Here is a 23,184-nt window from a genome sequence, read left to right on the forward strand (position 1 = left end):
CTGGGAATTAACATCCCCCAAAGAACGGACATCCCCATCTTTGGGCGTAGGCGCTAGATGTAATGTAGGTTCCGATGTGGTGGTAGATAGCGAGTTAAGACCCTTCTGGGCGCCCTGCGGTGGATTAGTGGTTGCCCCTTTCTTGATAGAAATAGCAGGTTCATAAATCATGGGATTAGCATTCAATGTGAATGTGAAGAGTTGGATTTCTTTAGAAGACTTGTTGCGCAAAAAGGATTTTGTTTATCTCCCTCTCTTTAAGTAGTACAGGAATTGGTCATTGACTTTATATGGGAGCTCTATTATTTATTAATGTAGTTATGTTATATGACGTATGTATGATGATGTGCTAGATGTGTATATGATTGTTGAGAGCGGCAGAAAGGGACTTCATGACTCATTCTGTTTTCATGCTTGCCGGTATCAGCAGGCACTAGAATCCATATGAAAGCAGGACATATACTGTGGAATTCTAGGAGCTGTGGTCTGTCTGGGGTGTTTCAGGTATACATACGTACAAGCGAGAATTAAATGAGTAGTCTTTATGCAATGAGTTAATATATATTTTTTTGTTCCTATCAGATGTCAAATTCCTTGCTGCTCCTCTTCGCAATACCCTTTCCCTCGCCTGCTCTCCCTTCACTCTGTGTTTGAATATTCTCAGAGTTGGGGCTAGCAGGAAGTGGACCCCTTTGTGCATCATACCGATTCTGCAGAGAGTTCATTTGAGGATCAGGCCAATCCGACAATAGTATTTAGTGATGTCTGGGATCCCCAAGCCACCCTCATAGACCCCCCTTTTGCAGTTTGGCCAGAGCTCTGCACTGTGCTCTGCCCCGCCACAACAAAGTACAGACTTTGCCCTTCATCCTGTGAAAAAAGTCCTTAGGAACCAGGTAAGGCATGTTCTGGAGCACGTAGAATAAACGCGGGAGTGCCATCATTTTATATTTGATTTGATTGTTGCATTTAGAAAGCGCGGGCTGTCATTCCGAAAGGAGCATCCTGGCGCTGGCTGCCTTTTCCACCAAGGTCAACAGGAGTTTACCCCAGTGTTCCTCATCCCCCTTGGACCTGTCCAATTGTGGCTGGAGATTTTTATCAAAAAAAGTCCCGGAGTTCTCTAGTAATATACATCCCTAGATACTGAAAAAACCCCACACAGAATGGCACCTGGCAGGACCGAGGGAGTCTTACCTCCCCACCCACCAACCGAAAGACCAGAGACTTCAACAAATTATGCCATAGCCCGAAGCTGCAGAAGAGAACAAATGTGTGCAGCACCCTGTGTATGGAGGAGGCCGACTTGGTCAGATAGAGCATTATGTCATCTGCTTATAGTGATATACGCTCTTCCCAGCTTTCCCCTCACCTCACCCCTCTCAACAGAGGATCCTGCCATATCCAAGCTACGAGTGGCTCAAGGGCCAGGACAAAGAACATTGAGGAAAACGGGTACCCCTTGCCTGGTACCCCTCCACAAGAGAAACACCCGGGAAACCTTTCCATTCACCCTCGATGGTTGTACAAAAGCTGGACCCAGCTGCAGAATTTCGGCCCTAATTCAAACCTCGTTAGTGCAGCAAACAGATAATTCCATTCTATACTATCAAAGGCCATTTTAGGGTCCAACGACATTGCCACTGCTGCCTCCTGAATCCTGGTTCCTGTTACATGCAGCACCCCAAACAGACGACGCATATTTAATTGGGTGCTCCTGTGGGGCATAAACCCTGACTGGTCTGGATGTACACTTTTTTTGACTACCGAGCACAATCTGGATGCCAGGATCTTTGCCAACCCTTTAACATCAACATTAAGTAAGGATATAGGTTGGTATGATTCACACTCCATCGGAGGCTTGCCCTTCTTGTGAATGACCACTATCAAAGCAGTCCTATGATCTAGGGAATGGTTTCCCTCCTCCCTTGCCGAATTAAACTTAGCTAACATATGCAATGCCACCTTACTTAACATCCCTTTAAACAGATCCACCGACAAGCCATTTGGGCCAGGCGCCTTGCCAGACTGAAGGTCCCGCACCACCACCACAATCTCTTTCTCCATCAATTCAGCCTCTAGCTTATCCCTGTCTTCCGGATCTGGCATGGATATAGGCAGATCTCGCAAGAGTTCCTCACAGTCCGCCAGTTAGCGTATCCTTTAGACTTGTACAGTTCTTCGTAATACTCCACTAGTTCAGCCATTGACTCCTCGTTTGCGGTTTGAGGCACCCCGACCTATCCTTCACCTCTGGTACCCAGGAGCAGTCCTTATCTCGCTTTTCCAGCCAGGCCAGGAGTTTGCCCGCCTTGTCCCCAATGTTGTAAATGTGATGCTGCGTCACCAAGGTATGTTTACGGGCCTTCCGTTCCGCCAGGGTCCTAAGATCGTGCTGTCTGAGGCGTAATTGGTGCCTCAAACCTTCCTCCCCATCCCGGACCACCCTAGCATCCAGCCAGCTGCGGTGCATCCATTGGGGCGTAAGGGCGTAGCCCCACTAGCCACATGGGCCCACCGTCACGGTTGCAAGGACACATATTGCATGAATGCAATAAATAATAATCATGATGAATTTATAAGCGGTGCTGCCGCCCGCCGCCGCCGCCGGGAATCCGGGCAGCACCCGATTTATCCTGTGTGCGCTGCGCGCAGGGGGGCCGGCCTGTGCAGCTTGAGTGACGTCACACTAGTCCACTCCACACACTCAGCTGCAGCAGCAGACAGCGCAAGTGAAGCTTGGAGCTGAAACTAGCCCGAGCATGCGCATATAAAAGTTCCCCTTAGAGAGAGCGACAGAGCTGCTGGTTTAACCGGGCCGCAGCCCCCGGCGTTACAAAGGGCGACTGGGCGAGGAGTCAGTGTGACCCCCCTAGCCAATCCTGGCGCTGCATGCAGCGCCAGGATTAGCTGGTCCACCCGCGCAGCAGGGCAGGCAATCCATTATTGAATGATGCGCGTGGGTGGTGGCACACTGCCTCAGCCGCACTGCAATGGCCAATCACTGCATGGCTTCACCTGAAATCACTGTGTGACTTCATGTGCAGCCATGCAGTGATTGGCCATGGCGCTGTGACGTCGGTTCCTGCTACTCTCTCCTCCTCTGTAGCCTGTAGTGACTCGCCTCGTGCGCAGTGCAGGCAGCAGTCAGATGGTGAGGCGCCTCAGGCAGCGGGAGTCACGGTCACGACTTTCTGTGCTGACTGTGTGTGCCTGTTACTGTTATCGTGACTCGTCACGTGCTCTGCGACTGCGCGTACACTACACACTACTACTTTACTCGTACCAGGTAAGGCCACAGCACAGTGACGCTGAGTTTCTCTTAATTACTAAATGCAGTCTTTTGAGTAGGCGGCGTCCTACTACTGCCAGTGCCTCTCCAGTCCACTGCAGTGCCAGCACGAATCACCCGGCCGTATTACATAAGCTCTGGCTTCAAGGTGAACCCTTCCACATAGTCAGTCCTGGGTGGCCAGCGTGGGATTGCCAAATGTCTTCAGGGCGAGTCGTCGACGGTGGCTGCTGCATTTGTGCATACAGACAGTTCACTTTATCCCAAAAAGTTAGGCTCTGAAGCCACTGTGTCGTGGTGCGGCGCCATCCACTACCCAATGTACAGCAATCTCACGTCACGTTTGGCCAAAAGGAGCGCAACCCGTAACTGCCACAAAGCCGCGTACCTCCCCCGAAACATCATGTACCGATGTACGCAACCCAGGAACGCCATCAGGGGGTCAGGTGCCAGTGTGTGTTGATCCTATCATCTGGGAAATCTTGGTGAAAATATCAGTCCAATAGGCGGGCGCCTAAATGGGGGCATGGGCATATGAGATGAAGAAAGTCGGCATTGGGTACTTTACAGTAATTACTAAATGCACTGTGGTCCTACCTGGTACTAGTAACCAGGCCTAAGAGATGTAGAGTCAGTCTTTTGAGTAGGCGGCGTCCTACTACTGCCAGTGCCTATCCAGTCCACTGCAGTGCCAGCACGAATCACCCGGTATGCTCTGGCTCCAGTAAAAGAGGGTGATGTGTTTAGGAACGCTACATCAACGTGCAATGAAAGGAAGGCAGTCTCAGGATCTCTCTGTGTCACGAACCTACAGGATTTACATAACCCGAGGGATTCCTCTGTTGGCTCTGCTCTAAACCTCTGAAATGTGTGTACTCTCAGGAGAAGATGCATGTGGCTTAACCGCTAGAGCTGCCTACTTGGGAAGGTTCAAATCCAGGTCTTCGCTCAACATTCTGTGATTCTGGACAACTCACTTAATCTTGACAACAAAAGAAAAGAAAGCACAGGCCGATTCTCTCCTAAAGTGCTGTAATGCCACGGCCAACGTTGCTTTGCACTACAGAAAACGGCAAAAAACCAACAACAAATAACCTGAGGGATAGGTCTGCTGTATATGCTACCAGCCAGAAAAATCTGAGTAACCTGAAAGATACCTCCACTCTTTATGCCACGGATCACATAATTTGCGTATTATACAGGGGATGGTTATCATGACTGTGCCACTATTTAAACGATCGCGGTCATCTGAACGAATAGTTCTGTCTAAGCCAATTGCATCTATGCCATAGATGCAATTGGCTTAGACAGAACTATTCGTTATGGCATGTGTAACCTGAGGGATAATTCTGCCGTCTTCACCCCCCTCCCCCCAAGGGCCCGCTACCTACACACACACAGGCAGGCCTGCCTCGCTGCATGGCGGTGGAAGAAGTGGAACGGAAACCACTCCTGCCTGCAGCACGATATAGTACTGTGACTGTCCTCTGCAGAGACTGCACCGTTTTGTAGTTGAAGCCGAGCCGTTCAGGAACCCTCTGCATTCAGGTCTTTACAGTAATTCGTGCCCTTATACAGTGCATCAACCGCACATACAAAATAACTCAGACATTTTTATTTAAACAAATAGCTGCTCCTCCGTCAATAGCGGTCCCACTACAGTATTACAGTATTACATCTGCCTCTATCTTGCCCCCAGCCTGTGCTTTTGATAACTTGAAGAAGGTGCTAATAGTTCGGTATTGCACGTTGGCGTGCGAGAGAAGCAGACCCGTTCTGGAGGGAGATCAGGAAGCGTTTTTATGAAGGTACGATCGACTTTTGAATGGGATAGGCTTATGAGGATGAGTCATTATGTAATAATGGGCACTGTGAACATAATGTCAGGAAATTAGGAAAGGTGGATATGGTTTCACTGTGCACAATATATTTTGCGCATAGTTTCGCGTTTAGAGGGAAAACGTCAGTTAGGCAGCTAAGCACACTATTGATTGTTTGTTATAAAGTGGTCTGGACAATATAATACTAATGTCAATGTTTTAATATTTTCAGTGAACCCCCGAAGAAGGGCTAGAAACAGCCCGAAATGCATTGGGTCAATAAGAACCACTATCAAGAATGTTGGATGTATATACCATGCTCTAGAAAAAGGCCTGGATAGGCATATCTTTAGCAGAAGAAACGTTTTTATACATACACTGCCCCATATGTGACAGGAACAAAAATTTTGGTGAAAATCGATTGAATTTCATTCCATGTTTTCAATTTCATCAAACATGGATATAATTATGGAGTACTTTGGAGCAACATTCCACTCCAACCGGACGCACAGCTTACTTTGTTATGTATTCACCAGTTTTCTTCATGTTTACACAGACACGAGGCACTTGGGCAGGCCACGTTACCGAGGCTGCACGCTTCAAGGACTAAACAGTATCAAATAAAGCCTGATGAAAGTACGATGAATTGAAAGGAACTGGTGTGCACGTGGCAACCTTCTTTGAATTTTGATAACTGTGCCATTGGATGTCTTGCCTGGTTTTATCTGATTTCTGGGAATCCGGCGAGCAGCTCATGAGAAGCGAATTATCCCAAGAGAAGAAAGGGGGGAATATATGTTTGAGTTAGACCGTCTGAGGGGCAAGTTCTGCAGGCCTTCCTATGCAACACTGTGTACTTTATGTCCCAGGGATGTGTGTTTGTGTGTGGATGTGTGTGTGAGAGCGTGTGTGTGTGCCTGTGGGGGGGGGGGGGGGGGTGTGTGTGTGGATTAATGTGTGGGAGTGTGTGTGAGTCTGTATGTGTGTGCGTGTCTCTGTGTGTGGGCGTTTTTTTGTGTAGCTCTGACAAACTTCCTCTATGTCTCTCCCAGGGCTGGTCTCTCCTTCTTTCCCCTATATGACAATGACGTTCAACTAATCCTTATGTTTTTCTTATCCCTTCATGGTGAGCTTTATGTAACTAAAACTACCTCGTTTTCTCAGAAACTGCTCTTAGATGACTCACCGGTTTCAGGCGTGCTAGCTAGCTCGAAATGAATTACCTGGAGAACGTGCAATTTTTATTTTAAAAACAAACACGTCGGTCACATTCATGCAGCAGAATTTGTGGAACAATTTAATCACAGCTGTTTCTTATAAGGTGGAAAACATTGAAAAGGCAGGTCCTTCAGGGTTTTTGTTATAAGTCCAAAGATGCCATCATTTTTCATACCTTCCTGTTCTGACTTTGCATCAATATTGACCGACCAGTGCAAAAACAACATTTCTGCCGGTTGGTCTGTGGAAATGGTGGTTTTCACGTTCCTGACAATGTTGGGGCAAATTACTTCGGCATGGATTTTAAGCTTTATTCTAAGGTTTATTTAGGCATTAATGGTAATGTAACGAAACAGGTGCTCATGTAAAGCGCTCTGATACCCGATGTCTCTGGTCTAGTTCGCTATATAAAGCAAAAAATAGAAACATCAGTTGTTGGCCTATATATGTAGGTGCATTGGCAGTCTGGCAGAGCTAGCCTATGTTTCTGGTCCCAGTAGTGAAATAGCAGCAGGCGGCAGCGCAGAAGGTTAATGTGCCTGCTGCAAAGAACATGTACCTGATGCAGATCACAAAATGCATATGATGTAAATAGGTCAGTGAGTCACTGCTTTTGTCAGAGAGATCCTTTTGTTACTTGCAGTTTGTAAGTTAAAATCCTAACATACAACAGTGAGCTATTAACTGTCATCTAAGAGCTGCATGCAAACTGCAAGGAAAAATTTGGAGCGTTATGTTTTTTTCCCCACAGTCTTTGTTTGATTACCCTAGTTTCAAAAATAAATTGTTATCTTTTCATTTTCAGCACCTGGTAAAGCCTGACAACCTGAAACATTACCGCATTTTGGGGCAATTTTTCGCCAAACAACAAGAGGACCCCAACCTCCTTTGCTGCTCTTTCACCCCGGCTACGACCCAGCAAACACCAGTGTTAAAGGTAAGGAAACTGATGCTATATTTTTTTACATGGGAGTTAGGGCTATGTGTGTGGTCACTCTCAAGGCCCTCAAGCAGTGTCTGTTTCAGTGCCTCCAGCAACCACTATGGCAAAGAGAGGCAGGAGGCAGTAAGGCTGTATTTTTAGCAGTCATTTTGTGGAAAAGGGAGCTGTTGGAGATGTATTACGATACTGCACAAGTTATATGTATTTATACTGAAATTTGATATTATTGCACTGCACCTTATACGTTGTACTTTGATTATTGACAGGTTTCTTTAATATATATATATTGGTACGGCCAGGAACACCATCATGAATACAGTACAAGAGCTGATTGCAAGGTCATTCCAGGCACGGCCACTTGAACAAAAACTAAATTTAAACCAATTAGGACCTCATCAGCCTGAAATAAACCTCCAGAAAACTTCCCAGGACAGAGGAAAAATGTCAAAACGTACATTCTCAAATGCCTGGTACACAAAAGCTGATTGGCTTACAGGGTGCCCTATAAGAAATTCTCTGTTCTGCTTCCCCTGCTTGCTGTTTGCGATTCCTTGACGTGTCCAAGAAAAGTCACCACCAGACTTAAAACATTTATTGGAAAAAATAAAGAAGCATGCATTCACAAGAAATCATATGGAAAACCTGACGAGACTGGGAATGTTGGGGGAAGACGCACCAATTGAGCAGCAGATAAATGATGCATATCGCAAAACCATTCAAAAACACAATGAAGCCGTTGATAAGAACAGACAAATTCTATCCAAGATCATTGATTGCATTAGTTTCTGTGGTGCTTTCGAACTGGCATTGCGAGGCCATGACGAATCAGAAAGTTCCTCAAAACCTGGGGCCATATTTATGAAGGCATTGCGCCACCGATGCGTCACTTTTTATGACGCATCAGTGGGGTTTTTTTGCGCAAAATTTACAAGGTGACGCATCAATGAATATGCGTCACGTTACCTGAGATGCGACGAAATCAAACTGCGCAAGATTTGGCTGCGTCGCGTAAGAATTAATATATGCAAGGTAGGCGTCCCCACTTAAAAAGTCACGCATTTCTGTCGCAACCATATTTACGTCATTCCGTCACGTTGACGCATCTACAAAATGCGTCACGCAAATCTGAAAAAACGCTTGCTAGCCTACGCCTCAGAAACCCACACGCAGGAAATAATGCACGTCCTTCAGAACGACCCAAAAAGTGTTGCAGAGTATTTTTGAAGAGTAGGAAGAAATATGGACCTATTAATTTTGCAGTTGGGAGTTGCACAACCACCTCCACAACAAGTTCCACAACCTCATCTTCCAGCATTACTACATAGGCAGCGCAGGAGAAAGGAGCGTATTTACCGTGCAAGGACCACACTGATCGGATTACGGAATGAACAAATCATAAAAATGTACCGCCTCAAAAAAGTCTCAATTTTGACCCTGTTGCGGCAGATCACACCACAGTTGCAGTCACCAAATGAAAGGGGTAACAACATCCCACCAATGACAAAGCTACTGGCGGTTTTGCACATGTTGGCATCAGGATCATTCCAAACAACAGCCTTACAATTGGCAGGAGTCTAACAGGCATCTTTCTCCGCCTTCCTCCCATCAGTCTTGGATGCGATTATTCAACTAACACCACACTACATCCATTTCCCAAGCACCCACCAGCAGCAGATGGACATTAAACAGGGCTTCTATGCCATTGCTGGCTTTCCACATGTGTGCAGTCCATTGCTCCAAGCACATGTACAGCTTGTACCACCTGCAGCAACTGAACACCTATATCGAAACCGAAAGCATTCACACTCCATCAATTTCCAAGCCATTGTGGACCATCGGGGACTATATAATAATGTACTTTCAAAATATCCAGGGAGTGTGCATGATGCGTACATATTCAGAAACAGCATTATCAATGACCGTTTCCAAAATGGACAATATGGCAATGGGCTCCTTGTAGGTAAGCACAAATAATTGTACATACAAGTATACTATGCAATAATAGTTCGCACTCTGACTTCTTACATCATGTTGACATGCAAACATGTGATGTGGCAATGTGAAAATGCAGACCCACATATATCCTAAAACCACATAACATACAGTACAAAGCTGCATACACACATAGCAGCATAACTGCATGTTTACATTTATTGCCAGCATTATTGTGACATACTTTTAAATTGATAGATTTTAAAAAGCATAACGAAACTATTTTGTTTAATAGCAATTTTAAATACCTGATTGGTACTGATACTTCCCAAGGTGCCTGAGCTCGATCATCTGCCTGCACGCCTCGTTCCGACTCGGTGACTAGCACCGTTGGGCGGAGGGCGGACAGGCGAGAGCCAGACTCACTTCCGGTGTGCGAGCGGTTGGCGCTCTAGTTAACACAAGGGCGAGAGCCATAAAGCTCCTCTTCCATTTTGAGCGCGCAGTGGATCACCTGCAAGATCGCCTAAGGGGAGCCAAAGAGTACCCCGTCTGCGCCAGAACGGGCCAGGGGCCATGGAGAATTACACAAATTTACCTCATGTATCCCCCCCGGAAAGATTAACATACTCCTCTAAGGTACTGCGGAGCCTAAATATTCACTATGCGTTAGGCATAAGCTGCGGTAGGCGGCCAGAGGTTGAAGGCCCTTTTTCTTGCCGCCTCTGTCACACTCAGTTCTCTACGTAAATGAGAAAGACATACCGCAGAAGATGTCCTAATCCATTAACTTCCACCATATCGCTAGTCGCAGATGACCTTTCAATGGGGAGGAAAAACATTTTATGTAATATAAGGTCCCTTTCGAAACATACCGCGGAGGTTTGGGAACTAATCTCCTCCAAACAACCTGATGTATGTTATCTTACGGAAACGTGGCTTAAGCCACACTGTACCCCAGCCATAACTTTAGCTACTCCCTGTAACTATAAAATAGTCAGATTAGACCGTCCTTTGAAAACTGGCGGTGGGATTGCCATTGTATACAAGGAAGAGCTGGTGGTCTCGGTCTTAGAGGAACTCAGCTCTCATGACATTGAAATCCTAGTTTTCAAAATACATACATCCCCTAAAGAAAACTATAAAGGCGCTCTAGTTTATCGGCCACCTGGTCCCTACAGTAATTTCACCAATGTTTTGGTCGAATTGCTAGCCCCACATATTAATAATGATAGTGAGTTCATATTAGTTGGAGATTTTAATGTACATAGTGAGAGATCAGACTGTAATGAGGCACAATCTCTACTAACAGACCTATCATCCTTAGGCTTAACATTAAGGAACTGCGGACCCACACATCAGGCAGGTCATACCTTAGACCTGATATTTTCTAATGTCCCGCTTGTCTCCTGCCCGCCTGCAACTCAGGTGAGCTGGACTGACCATTTTATTTTGGAATTCACTACCCCCTTCCAAGTACCCACTCCTTCATGCCCCAGCTTACGACCTTGCATCCGTAGACAGTGGCATAAAGTTACCAACCTGACCTTTAGAGAAAATTTTAATCCTCCTATTCTCCTACCTTCGGATAACATTGAAACTGCTCTTAAAAAATTTGAAGGAGAAACCAAGAAAGCTATAGATAAAATTGCCCCACTAAAACATTTTAAATCTAGGCCAGCCAAAAAGCAAGACATTTGGTTCTCTGACCATCTAAGAACACTTAAATTAGGGGCTAGGAAATTAGAAAAAAGATGGAGAATTTCCCATCTTTTAGAGGATAAGAATAAATACTAGGAAGCATTATCCTTTTACCGTAAAGCGATTCGTACTGCTCGAAAAGCTTACATTACATCACAAATACAAGAGGCAGGGAACTCCCCCAGGGTTCTTTTTCAAATCTTACAAACATTTGCTAAACCCACTGCCTGCGAAGCCCCTGATACATCCTCCCAACAGTTGTGTGACGAAATTTCTTATTTTTTCACTAATAAAATCAATACAATCTATGACAAAATAGTGTGCACGAACCAGGCTACACCTTTAGATGTAGAACCCCCCCGAATCTTACAGAAGCTATATCGGATATACATTCTTTAGACATCCTTCCCCCCATCTCATTACAAGAAACATCTATTTTGATAAAACAGATTAAAAGTGGGAGTTCAGAGGACACTATCCCTGCCAGGTTAATGCCTGCATTGGATGAACAACTATGCCCAACGATTACTGATTTGGTGAACCTCTCACTTAACTCAGGCATCGTCCCTAAGGAATGGAAGCGAGCTCTTGTCAGACCTATAAGAAAAAACACCGCCATACCTTGGTCTGACCTAACTAATTTAAGACCTATTTCCCTATTACCATTCTTAGGAAAACTTATAGAAAAGTATGTGAATCGCCACCTATCCGGACATATTGAACTTGCCAATGCTCTGGATGACTCCCAGTCAGGATTCCGCCCCAAATACAGTACAGAATCCACCCTCTTGTCCGTTACTGATGACCTCCACATGTACCAGGACAAGGGCTTCTCAGTCATCTTGGTTCTATTAGATCTGTCGGCAGCGTTCGACACCGTGTCTCATACCATCCTGACTCAACGGTTGTCAGGATGGCATTAAGAACAAAGCCCTTGACTGGCTGAAGAGTTTCCTATCTGATCGCACCCAGAGAGTCACCATGGGTGCATATCGCTCAGCGGAAATAGAGGTTTCTAAGGGGGTGCCACAGGGCTCATGTTTGAGCCCCACTCTTTTTAATATCTATATGGCACCCCTGGCAGGAGTACTGCGTAGGTACGGCTTCATCCCCGTATCATACGCAGATGATACCCAGCTCCTCTTTCCTTTTAAAACTCTTTCCGCTGAGGATCAGGAACTCTTTTTCTTCAGGTATGAAGGAAGTGGCAAAATGGATGTCTACCAACTATCTCCAATGTAATGTCAGCAAAACAGAGGTCATGTTGTTTGGGGAGGCTAAAATACTATGGACTCCGGAATGGTGGCCATCAGAATTAGGAGCAGTCCCTGAACCTAAACAGGTCGTGAAGAATCTGGGAATTCGGTTTGATCACGACCTGTCATTAAAACAACATACAAGCTACATCTCAGGGATATGTTTCTATACCATCGGTCTGCTCCGCAAAGTCTTCCCACTTCTACCCGACTCTGTTAGAAAAACACTAGTTCAAGCACTGATCCTTAGTCGGATCGATTACTGTAATGGCTTGCTGCTCTCTGCAAACGAAGGAGTTTTGGCTAAGTTACAAGTCATACAGAACACAGCAGCCCGCCTTGTTCTGAATGCCCCCTCGAGAACTGCCTCTAAGCCCCTCCTTGAACAACTTCATTGGCTCCCAATTCGACAAAGAGCCAAATTCAAAATATGCTGCTTGATCCACAAGTGCTTGAATGGACAGGGGCCGGTTTATCTTGAGCGGAAATTTGTCCCTTACGTTCCAGCACGATCCCTTAGATCAAGTAATGATCTTCTCCTCGTGGTTCCTCGCGTCAAAAAAGCCAGACACGGAGGTAGAGCTTTGTCCATCACTGGTCCCAAGTTGTGGAATAAACTCCCTCTGTATTTAAGACGATGTAAAGAACATCTTACATTCCGGAAATCTTTAAAAACCATCTTGTTTAAAAATGAAATCTAAACGTCAGCTTCATACCACGCCCGTTAACCTTCCAGCTGGAGTGGATTCAAGCGCTATATAAACCAATAAATAAATAAAATAAATAAATAAACTTAAACACCCAAGGGAGTCTACACAGAAATGCATGCAAATATCCCACATTCAATTTCGTACATCAATGAGTCACACTGACCACATATGCTCACATAGGGGCTGATTTACAAGCCCTTGCGCCTCTTTTACGCCGCCTTTGTGTCTCTTTTGTGACGCAGCATCGGTGCAAAAGATGCGCCATGCTGTTGGGTATTTACACCGTGACGCATGTGGGAGATGCGTCATGTTGAAAAGCCCTGTGCCACAAGGAGGTGTTCCTGCGCGGGGGGTGGGTTCTTGCGCAGGGATGCCTCCTAAAAGTGGCTGAGTGAATTCCACAGGATTTCATGTACTCACTTTACAGCCCATGTTGTGTCAGATCCTGTGCCTGCTTGAAGCAGGTGTAAGGATTGACGCAGCATTGTAAAAATAGTGTCCCCCTCCAGAGCATTTCTTGTGCTGTGTTGCGCTTGCAATGAAATTCCAGCAATGTGCCACCTTCACGGCACAGATACGTCAGACATCTGTCCAGTTTTTCCCTCATGGTGTGCCACATTGTAAATGCCGCGCATTCATGGTGGTGGAAGTGTGGTGCAGAATAACTGGTGCATCCCTGCTGGAATGCAGGGATGCGCAAGTTAATGTCAATATGCCCCATGGCATCTAACACAAATTAACTATTGAAAGGTGCAGTGCGTTGTAATAAATGCATGTATTATTTCTTTTTGTAACACTTTTTTTTGGGTTGCAGGATACATATTACTGCACTTCATGGGCCAGATTTACAATTACTGGCTCATCCCTGCAAATTAGCAGGGATGCGTCAGTAAATGTGCGCAGCAGCTCCACCACCCATGATGCGCTGTATTTACAATGCGGTGCACCATGGGCCCAAAACGGCACAGATGTGTCACGCATCTGTGCCGTAAAAGCGGTGCATTGGTGGAGTTGCGTATCAAGCGAGACGCAGCTCCAGCAATGCTCTGGGGGCCTATTCTTTCAATGCTTCCTCAAGCCTTACGCCTGCTTCAAGCAGGCGCAGGGTTTTGACGCAGCATGGGCCTAAAAGTGACTGAGTAAAATCTTGTAGATTTCACTCAGCCACTTTTAGGATGCGTTCCTGCGCAGGAACGGCCCCCTGTGCAGGAACGCCTCCTTATGGCGCAGGGATTTACAACGTGGTACATGTAGAAGTGGTCGGAGTCTAATATTTACAGAGTAATAAATATCTCAGAAAATAAAGATTATTTCAAAGGTAACTTCACTTGCATATAATCCACGAATGTCACTCAGAGCATATTTGTTTATTGCACTTCGTAAAAGGATTCAATAACTTGATCAAATACATATGCAAAACATTAGAATTGAAGACATTCCAATTACATCATTGGTAGAAAGGTTCAATTGGCATAAACATAGTAAGATAAAGTAAATACATTCAAGTATATCAACGCGCTCACAGTGCACAGAAAGGAAAGTATTTAGAGGGGATGGGTATGTTGGAGTAGAAGTGGGGACCGGGTAAAGGTGGTGTGACTACGTAATAATCACAGTGAGAGTCAAAAAGTAGCCTCTACAGTCTAAAAATAGATCAATAGGTTCCGAATAGCTCTTAAGCACAAGATCCGTGATCATCCATTATTTAGTCCTATGCTTAGAGAAATACAGAATGTTGGCTGTCAACGTTTCGACCCCTGAAGAGAAGGGTTGTTCATAACCTCAGGCTGGGGTCTTCATCAGGACACGTGGAAAAGCGGGAGCGCCTATAGGTAATATAATAACAATGAATGGATCTGTCACTAGTGAAAATGATTCGTGCACTAGGAAGAAGGTAACAAATTTGTACATACTTAGTGAAGGACCCGGTGTGGGCCTTCAGATTAGGACCTTCCAGGGTTCCTATGTTGTTTACTGTGGCCTGTAATCGTGTAAAGGAATCATGGTTACATTGGGCTGTCCAAATTGTGGACAGGTCACCAGTGTACAACAAAGCAATTATGAAAGCAGGGGAGCACTTACTGGGAGGTGAGCAATTTCCGATTTGGTAATATCAGTCTGGTTAAGTGTACTTCAAGTCTGTGGCCAGCTGGTGGTGCCGGTCCGTGGAAAAATCAGTTACTTTCTAGAAATGAAATAGATTACATATATCAGTCTAAGGTCGGGAGAGAAATAATTAAATTCCCTAAAGCACTCTAGGTGCGGGGCAAGTACGTAGCCGTGGGCACGTATGTGGGAAAGTGGACCGGGGACACTGGTGTAGAGCCCCCGCCCTTGGGTCGATAGCATGCAGTGTTGCGCGGGGCTGAGAATGGGCCAGGCCGCGGTAACACTATGGCAATCGGTGCAGTTCTTCATAAACGTTATGGTAAAAACACCTTAAAAATTGGGCTGACACAATGGAAGTCGCGATCAATTCAGAAGATGGTGAGTGACACAGTCTCCGTAGTGCTTATAATATTAGAAGAGGGGGAAGGGCTGCTAGTATCATACCTAGTCCCCACACAAAGAAGTCCCGACTCAATAAAACGGGAAGTGACAGAGTCTCCGTGGTGAGTATGAAAGAGGGGGAAGGCGCTGCTGGTGTCATGCCTAGTGCTCACTTAGGCGGCACCGTGAAATTAGTGCATGGCATACCTAATCGCCGGCAGGGCCGCCGGTACGTAACGCCCAAAATGAATAATCCGGGCCAAGGTTGCAATTCCCATTCAAATGCTCGAAACGGGTTGACAAAGTCCCCGAAGTAGTAAAAATGGGAAAGGGAAAGACGCCGCTTTAAAGCGATCGTCATGGTATCTGTTGCGTATAGACATACACGCGGTAGTGCAATAGCGTGATGACTTACCTATTAGAATACAGGGCGAGCCTGCGGCATCTCACTCCTCCGGCTGTCAGCAACAGTCTGACCTGCCTCGAGGTGCCGGCGCTAAGTGCTGCTAGGGGGCTCGATTGGAAGCAGCCAATCGGAGCGCGGCTGGCTCAGGGAGCAAGAGGGAAGATCGCTCCTTTCACGTGTGTAGGGGAGAGGGGAAAAGAGTCAAAAGTTTAGTAATGTTTAGGAACTGTTCTCAAAAGGTGGCGCATGGGAGTACCTCCAACGGAGAACAGCACTCGACCACGAGGATTGCGCTAGAATGGTGGAATTATTCTCCCAAACGGGCTACAAGCTAGTTTATTCGCAATTACTAAACTTTTGACTCTTTTCCCCTCTCCCCTACACACGTGAAAGGAGCGATCTTCCCTCTTGCTCCCTGAGCCAGCCGCGCTCCGATTGGCTGCTTCCAATGTGAGCGCGTTGATATACTTGAATGTATTTACTTTATCTTACTATGTTTATGCCAATTGAACCTTTCTACCAATGATGTAATTGGAATGTCTTCAATTCTAATGTTTTGCATATGTATTTGATCAAGTTATTGAATCCTTTTACGAAGTGCAATAAACAAATATGCACTGAGTGACATTCGTGGATTATATGCAAGTGAAGTTACCTTTGAAATAATCTTTATTTTCTGAGATATTTATTACTCTGTAAATATTAGACTCCGACCACTTCTACATGTACCTGATTGACTGACCCAGGTCAGAGAGTTCTTAGGGTCCACCCTGTTGTAACTCACTACTCTATGGGATTTACAACGTGACGCATCTCCCAGATGCGTCACGTTGTTAATACCCCGCACCATGGAGCAGGATTTGTGGCGCCGCTACGTCACAAAAGTGACACAACCACGGCGTAAATGAGGCGCAAGGGGCTTGCAAATCTTCCCCCAAATGTTTCTGGAATTTGATTACATCCATACACGTACATTCTACAGCAGATCCCATCACAGGTGTACTTATTGTTGCAGTTCAGATGACCACTATGTAATACATTTTTTTTGTCAAACACAGTTTAATTAGTATTTTCGACTATGTAATACAATACAGCATGTTGGGACATATTCTGAGATAGAGACCTCAATCATATATATATATCCATGATAACATGTCAAGATCTGTATTGAAACATATATGGTCCTCGACCATCTAGGTGCCAAATACTATTCAAAAGTAATCAATATACTGCAGTCTGCTAATAGTAACCCACTTCTGTGCCATCCATGCATACCCTCCTTTAATATACCACCCACAACTATACCTCCCTATAAACTAAGAACAATGAACTTGTCTGCTACATTCCTATTAATGAGGCAAGGAGTCACTGAAATAATAGTGCATATGTGTCCCTAGGCTTGTTGGCGGCAGAGGAGAAAGGACCAGTGAGGCGGCAAGACAGTCAGTGGTGAGAAGTAGGGGGGGGGGGGGGGGGAGGCCCAGGTGAGCTTTGGTAAGGGAAACACCCCATCACCTCTGGTCAAAAAATGTAATTCCCCATCTAGTTTGAGTTGCTGTCCATAACATAGCCCTATGCCGATGCGGCCAACTCAACCGGTAGATATAGGGCTGCATCTACATCTTCTCCTGCCAGTGCCTTAAATTGTTCCTACACCTGAGCCCAATACAACGCAATTGGTTTCTTCTGCAAACCCCTATATTCTTCTCGGGCCAGTGCCTCCTCCTCTGTCACCACCCATCTAATGACCTACTCCCTCCAGACGCCCTCTCGTGGCGCCCTGCATGAATTTAGTCGCTGTGTTATCATTTTGTTTGCGAGCATCACAGCCAGCAAAGGGGCGCAGCAGTTTTGCTTACTTCGGGAGGGGGAGAAGACCCAATAAACACACTTCCATGGCATCGCAAACATTGCGCTCAGTCAATGTGGAGAATCCACCGACAACTTCAGACCAAAACCCCCCCAGGACAGGTGCATGACCATAACATATGTGTAAAATCTGAAGGATCCTGTGGACATCTTGGGCAGCAGCCAAGGGGTACATTCTTTGTATAGCCTGCTTAGTAAGATAGGTCCTATGTAGTATCAGTAGTTGAATGGACTTTAGCTGGAAATTACGCAACACCCGACAGGTATGCTCCAGGGCGGCATCCCACTCCCTGTCCTCCAGTTCCTGTGTCAGTGCCAAATCACACTTAAGACAGAGCGTCAGCAGTGGTACCTTCTGGTGTTCACTCAAAACATGGTATAGCCAGCGCACCAGGTGGTGACCATGGGCCATGATGTGCACGGACAGCAACAATTGAAATGTAGGGGGTTCCGTCTGCGTTGCCAACCAATATTGCCGGACATATTGTACAAACGATGCATATGTGATAAAAAAGAGTCTTTGGTACTGTTCTAGTACGGGCACATTCGCCATGAGACATCAGTGCACCATTGTGGAAAAAAACTTCAACTGTGGTTGTGCCCGCTTGTGTCCAGTCCTGGACCTGGCCAGCTGACAAGACACCGCGCCGGGTAGGGAAACAACAAAGAGGGACATTTGGAGCATAGGTGTGTACAATTTTAGACGATATATGTGCCTGCTTCCAGTAGTGGATTGCGGTGGACAACAGTAAGGGAGGGTCACGCAGTCTGTCAGCTCCAGGACATAGCAGCGCATGCAGCTTTCCGCAACATAAATGCGCCGGGGCGTAACCAATTTCAAATGGACCTAGTAGTAGCGGTGCCCTCGTTGTCATTAAAGTAAGTATAAACAGTGTTGGCCAATTTAGCCCCAAACACCTTATCCACTAGAGTTGCCGGCTGCAGACACCATGTAGGGATAGGCGTTGGGACCCGCACTCACTTCAGCGACAGTTATATTGGATAATGGGTGGAAATAGTTTTCCCCAGGAACGTACTGTGGTGTATGGCAGGGGATAGATGTGTGGTACAATGGAAATGATCTAACCGGGTATGTAGGTTGTGTGGGTGGGAGTAGAAAGAATATTCCTGTATATGTCTGTGTTGGGATCTCCAGATTTGTAAGGTTTCATCCCCGTGCCCACCTCGTCAATTCAGTGGCCTGATGGATATCATTGGTGTTCTTAAAAAGAAGGGCGTGAGTGGTCCAAGTACATGGACAACTCCTCTACACCCGACATCGCCATAGCCATCCCAGACGGCTACAAGATCACCCGCAGAGACCTCACCAACGAAGTCGGAGGAGGAATTGCCATCGTCCACAAGAACAGCATCAGGGTCTCAAGTAGCAGCGACGAGGTGCTCAGCACTGCTGAACACATGCATTTCCAGATCCACACAGAACCCAATCCACCCTCAGAGGCACCCTCGTCTACCGACCTCCTTGACCCTGCCCCCCAGTTCAGCAACTCCATTGGCAACTTCATCAGCACGCACGCCCTGACCTCCACCGACTACATCCTCCTCGGAGACCTGAACTTTCACCTTCAGAACAACAACAACAGCAACTCCAACACCCTGCTCGACAACCTTGCAAGCCTCGGAATGAGGCAACTCATCACAATCCCCACCCACTATGCCGGCCACACGCTCGACCCCATCTTCTCCTCAAGCCTGCACGTCTCTGTCAGACACACCACTGTACTCCTCTGGACCAACCACTGCTGCATCCACTTCACATTCCAGAAACCCACCACACACCACCGCACACAACAGATCCCCTGCTGCTGGAGCAAAATCACCAAAGACCAACTACATGCAAACCTCGCTCACAGCCCACCCACCGAACCCTACAACACCGACGTCGCTAACCCCAGACGCTGGATCGAGGACTGCGCCAACACCCTTGCCCCCCGGATGAAACCCCCCACAGAGACACCAGCAAGATGGCCAGCTGGTTCACCCCAGAACTCCTAGATCACAAACAAGCCTGTCGGAAAGTAGAGACGAAATGGCACAGTGAACAAACTCCGGACAGCCACGCAGCCCACAAATACGCCATCCGCAAACACCATCACCTCATCAGGGTTGACAAGAAGACCTCCTTCAAAGACCGCCTCGACAACAACATACACAACAGCAAGGAGCTCTTCAACATCGTGAAGGAATTCTCCAAACCCAGCTCCAACACCAACGACATCCTGCCGTCGCAAGCCCGTTGTGTCTCCCTCGCCAGCTTCTTCCACCGCAAGGCAGCAGACATCCACAACAGCTTCAAAAACCCAGACAGCCCCAACAGACAGCAACACAACAGACCCTCTGCACACCATCGACCACGTCCCCTTGCTAGCCTGTAGCAGCTTGAGCGTCAATGACAACATCAAGTACATGAGCCCAATCCACTCCGGCTCTCTGTTGGACCCATTCCCGCACCACATCTTCATCAAAGCAAGCAGCTCCATTCCACGCCACCTTTGCTATGTCATCAATCTCTCCCTTGAGACCATGACTTTCCCAGAGAGCTGGAAACATGCAAAGATCAACGCCTGACTCCAAAAACTCAAGGCAGACCCAAGAGACCACAAAAATTTCCAAACCATCACTCTACTCCCCTTCCCGGCCAAGGTCATAGGGGAAATCGTTAACAGACAGCTAACCTGATACCTCGAAGAGAACAGAATCCTGGAAACTTCCCAGTCAGGGTTCCACAGCAACCACAGCACCGACAACATCAGGACCCTGCTCGGCAAGGACAAGACCGCTGCACTCATCATCCTAGACCTCTCTGTCTCCTTCGACACCATTTGTCACCGCACACTATGTGCATGCCTCCATGCTGCAGGAATCCAAGACAAGGCTCTGTATTGGACCACCTCCTTCCTCCCCGTCAGAACCCAGAGAATCTGCCTTGCGTGTCCCCAAGTCTGCTGCCTGCGAGTGCGGAGTCGGGAAGCAGCAAGGAGGGAGGAGTCACGCCCCCAATCTGGTCAGCACACAGGCTCCTGGGTGTCCCCACCGGGACAAGGAGCGGAGGACCGAGCCTGGGCCTTGCGCATTAGAGTCTGCCGCTTGTGAGTTCACCAGCTAACGCACCACGGCAGGACACTCCGGCGCAGCAGAAAGCACCAGGCCGCTTCCAGGCCCTGAGCGTAGGCGGCTCCTAACACCGCCTCGTGGGAGAAATCAAGCCCTCCTGCTCAACCATACTCCGGCAAAAGTCACCCGGACAGCCACGCCACACTTGGGTACGAGTTCCCGTTGCTCCAGCCTTATTAATGCTTGGGGGACAGGATGTATCGGTGGATTGCAGCAGGCCCAGCATGGAGCAAAGCGCCTATGCAAACTCCATCTTAGGCTGCAGGTCACGCCCCCCCCCCCCCTTGTACTACATAATACCATAGCCAGTGACACCATGATGAGTACATTCCAACCTGCATTACTCAGTCTTTATGCATACTCCATTTTTCATCAATTCCAGGACCAACACCCTCCCCCAGTACCCCACACACAATACCGGCCCCCTCCCTAACCCACAACCATGAACAAAAAATTATCCGCTGTATTACAGTCTGCTCCGCTGGGAGACTTATCTTAGGGTCAATACGGGGAACGCTCTGCTAGTATGACCTAGGTCGAGGTGACCCCAATGTGACATTGCAGCTCATGTTTCCAAGGTCCAACACTGTTACCAAGGACTAATGGGCCACAGCCACTCCACAGGCACCAAGTCCCTCTGCATGCCATTCCACCCACTGCAACTCTCTCTTGTTAACTGTGCCTCTTAGGGTGAGAACTCAAGGTGCGCAGGGAAATGTAAAAGCCACAAAAGTCACACCAGCAACCACCCACCCACAGCAACTACAAAGCGACAAAGCAACCACCCACACCAACACCAAAGTAAGCATCATCAAAGGAAAGTGCTGTGTGTAAAGGATCCAAATTAACAAGGACTTAAAAATCCACCCAGGGGGTCTCTCTCCGTCCCTACTAATATGGTGCTGTTCACTGCAGAGACAGTGTGTCCCAAAAAGGCAAGTAGTGTCAGGGGCATGCAAAGCTGATCAGCAACCTCAAACACAATATGCAATTGACCCCAATGTAATTCACCATTACAGACTTCCCAAACTTGATGTACAACACATGCTATGTATACTGATTTAACACTAAAGTAAGACATTTATATTTACTTCCAGCTGATCACGGATATGGTCTACAGGCATGGGTGATGACTCCATTTGGAAACCCACAGACGGAACCTCAAAAGGCATACAACCATGCCCATTGCAAGACACGTAACATTGTTGAGAGAAGCTTTGGAATGATGAAATCCCGGTTCCGTTGCCTTGATGCATCCGGTGGAAGGCTCCTGTATTCTCCCAAAACTGTGTGTAAAATGATATTTGCATGTGCAATACTACACAACATATGTGTAAAAACAAATGTGCCCTGGGATGAAGAGGACCAACACCCTGAACAAATGGATGATGGTGATAGAGGTGTAGCAGGAGGACAAAACATCTGCCACACTGCAGCAGGGTTAAGACACCGCACACACATTGTGACACAATTTTTTTCATGATTGATCATACTTAAGTATGTAAGAATGTTAAATAAATATAAAACTTAAAATTAAAGTAGGCCCATCATCTTTAAGTCCAAGAACTTTACAGGCCATATGATAGGCAAATATGTGTGTGGAAGTCAGTTTTTCTCATCTCCTGGAGGGGTGCAAGGCTGTATTCATCAAGGACCCGTATGGTTTATATACACAATAAACTAAATGCTGCACGGGGAACATCCATAGTCACACGTGAATGACCGGGTGCATGGAAGGTTCATTATCTATTGTTCAACACATTTTGCAACACTCTTCACAAAACTGCCTATATAGACAGAATGCCCTCTGGGGAGGTTGATGTCTTCCATGATTTCTTTGAAAGTCTGTACTTGGCCTTTGAAATGTACTGGGCCCGCGTATGTCACTGTGTCTTCAGTCCACAGGCAGAGTAGCCGCTCCATGTAGTGCTGACTTCCCTTGGGGAACACCACCAGTGCCAGGAGAGGGGAGTAGGGGGGTGACGGCTTGTTCTGAGATAATAATTTCCTCTGGCAGTAGCTGTTGGTTGATCGCACATTTTCCCAATAGTTCTTGAGTGTAGGGCAGTCCCATACCATGTTTTGGAAGCCTGCCCCCACCAATAGTCAGAGCGGGCAGTATTGTTGTGTCTGGGGGAATCTATGGGGTTAGGTATGCCCGGTGTAAGATCATGGTTTGTATGATTTTGAATCTAGCGTTTCGAGGGATCTTCCTGGGGTGTTCAAGCACTATCGCACACTCCCTCTCTGAGAATTCCCTCCCTATTTCTGCCTCCCAGTGTATCTTCAATGCGTGTAGGGGGATACTTGTATGTGTGCTAATGCCAGTGTACAACCATTTAACCAAATGTCTCCCTCTGCCCATATAGTGTACCATCTTGATCAGTTCATTTTCAGGGGGAGATATTCTTT

General features: G+C 46.8%; 1 protein-coding gene across 3 annotated transcripts in view; it reads left to right on the forward strand.

Moving 5' to 3' along the window:
- Positions 1-23,184, forward strand: part of LOC144767011 (uncharacterized) — a 587,268-nt gene that overhangs the window by 410,011 nt on the left and 154,073 nt on the right. For 2 of the 3 annotated variants that reach the window (XR_013598020.1, XR_013598021.1), the window contains one exon: positions 7,136-7,267. The exons of the other annotated variant lie outside the window; for it this stretch is intronic. The gene's annotated coding sequence lies outside the window, so the exon portion shown is untranslated. The remainder of the gene's footprint in view (positions 1-7,135; positions 7,268-23,184) is intronic. 3 annotated transcript variants of the gene reach the window in all.

The sequence above is a fragment of the Lissotriton helveticus genome, chromosome 7 (assembly GCF_964261635.1).
Source record: "Lissotriton helveticus chromosome 7, aLisHel1.1, whole genome shotgun sequence".
NCBI lineage: Eukaryota > Metazoa > Chordata > Amphibia > Caudata > Salamandridae > Lissotriton > Lissotriton helveticus.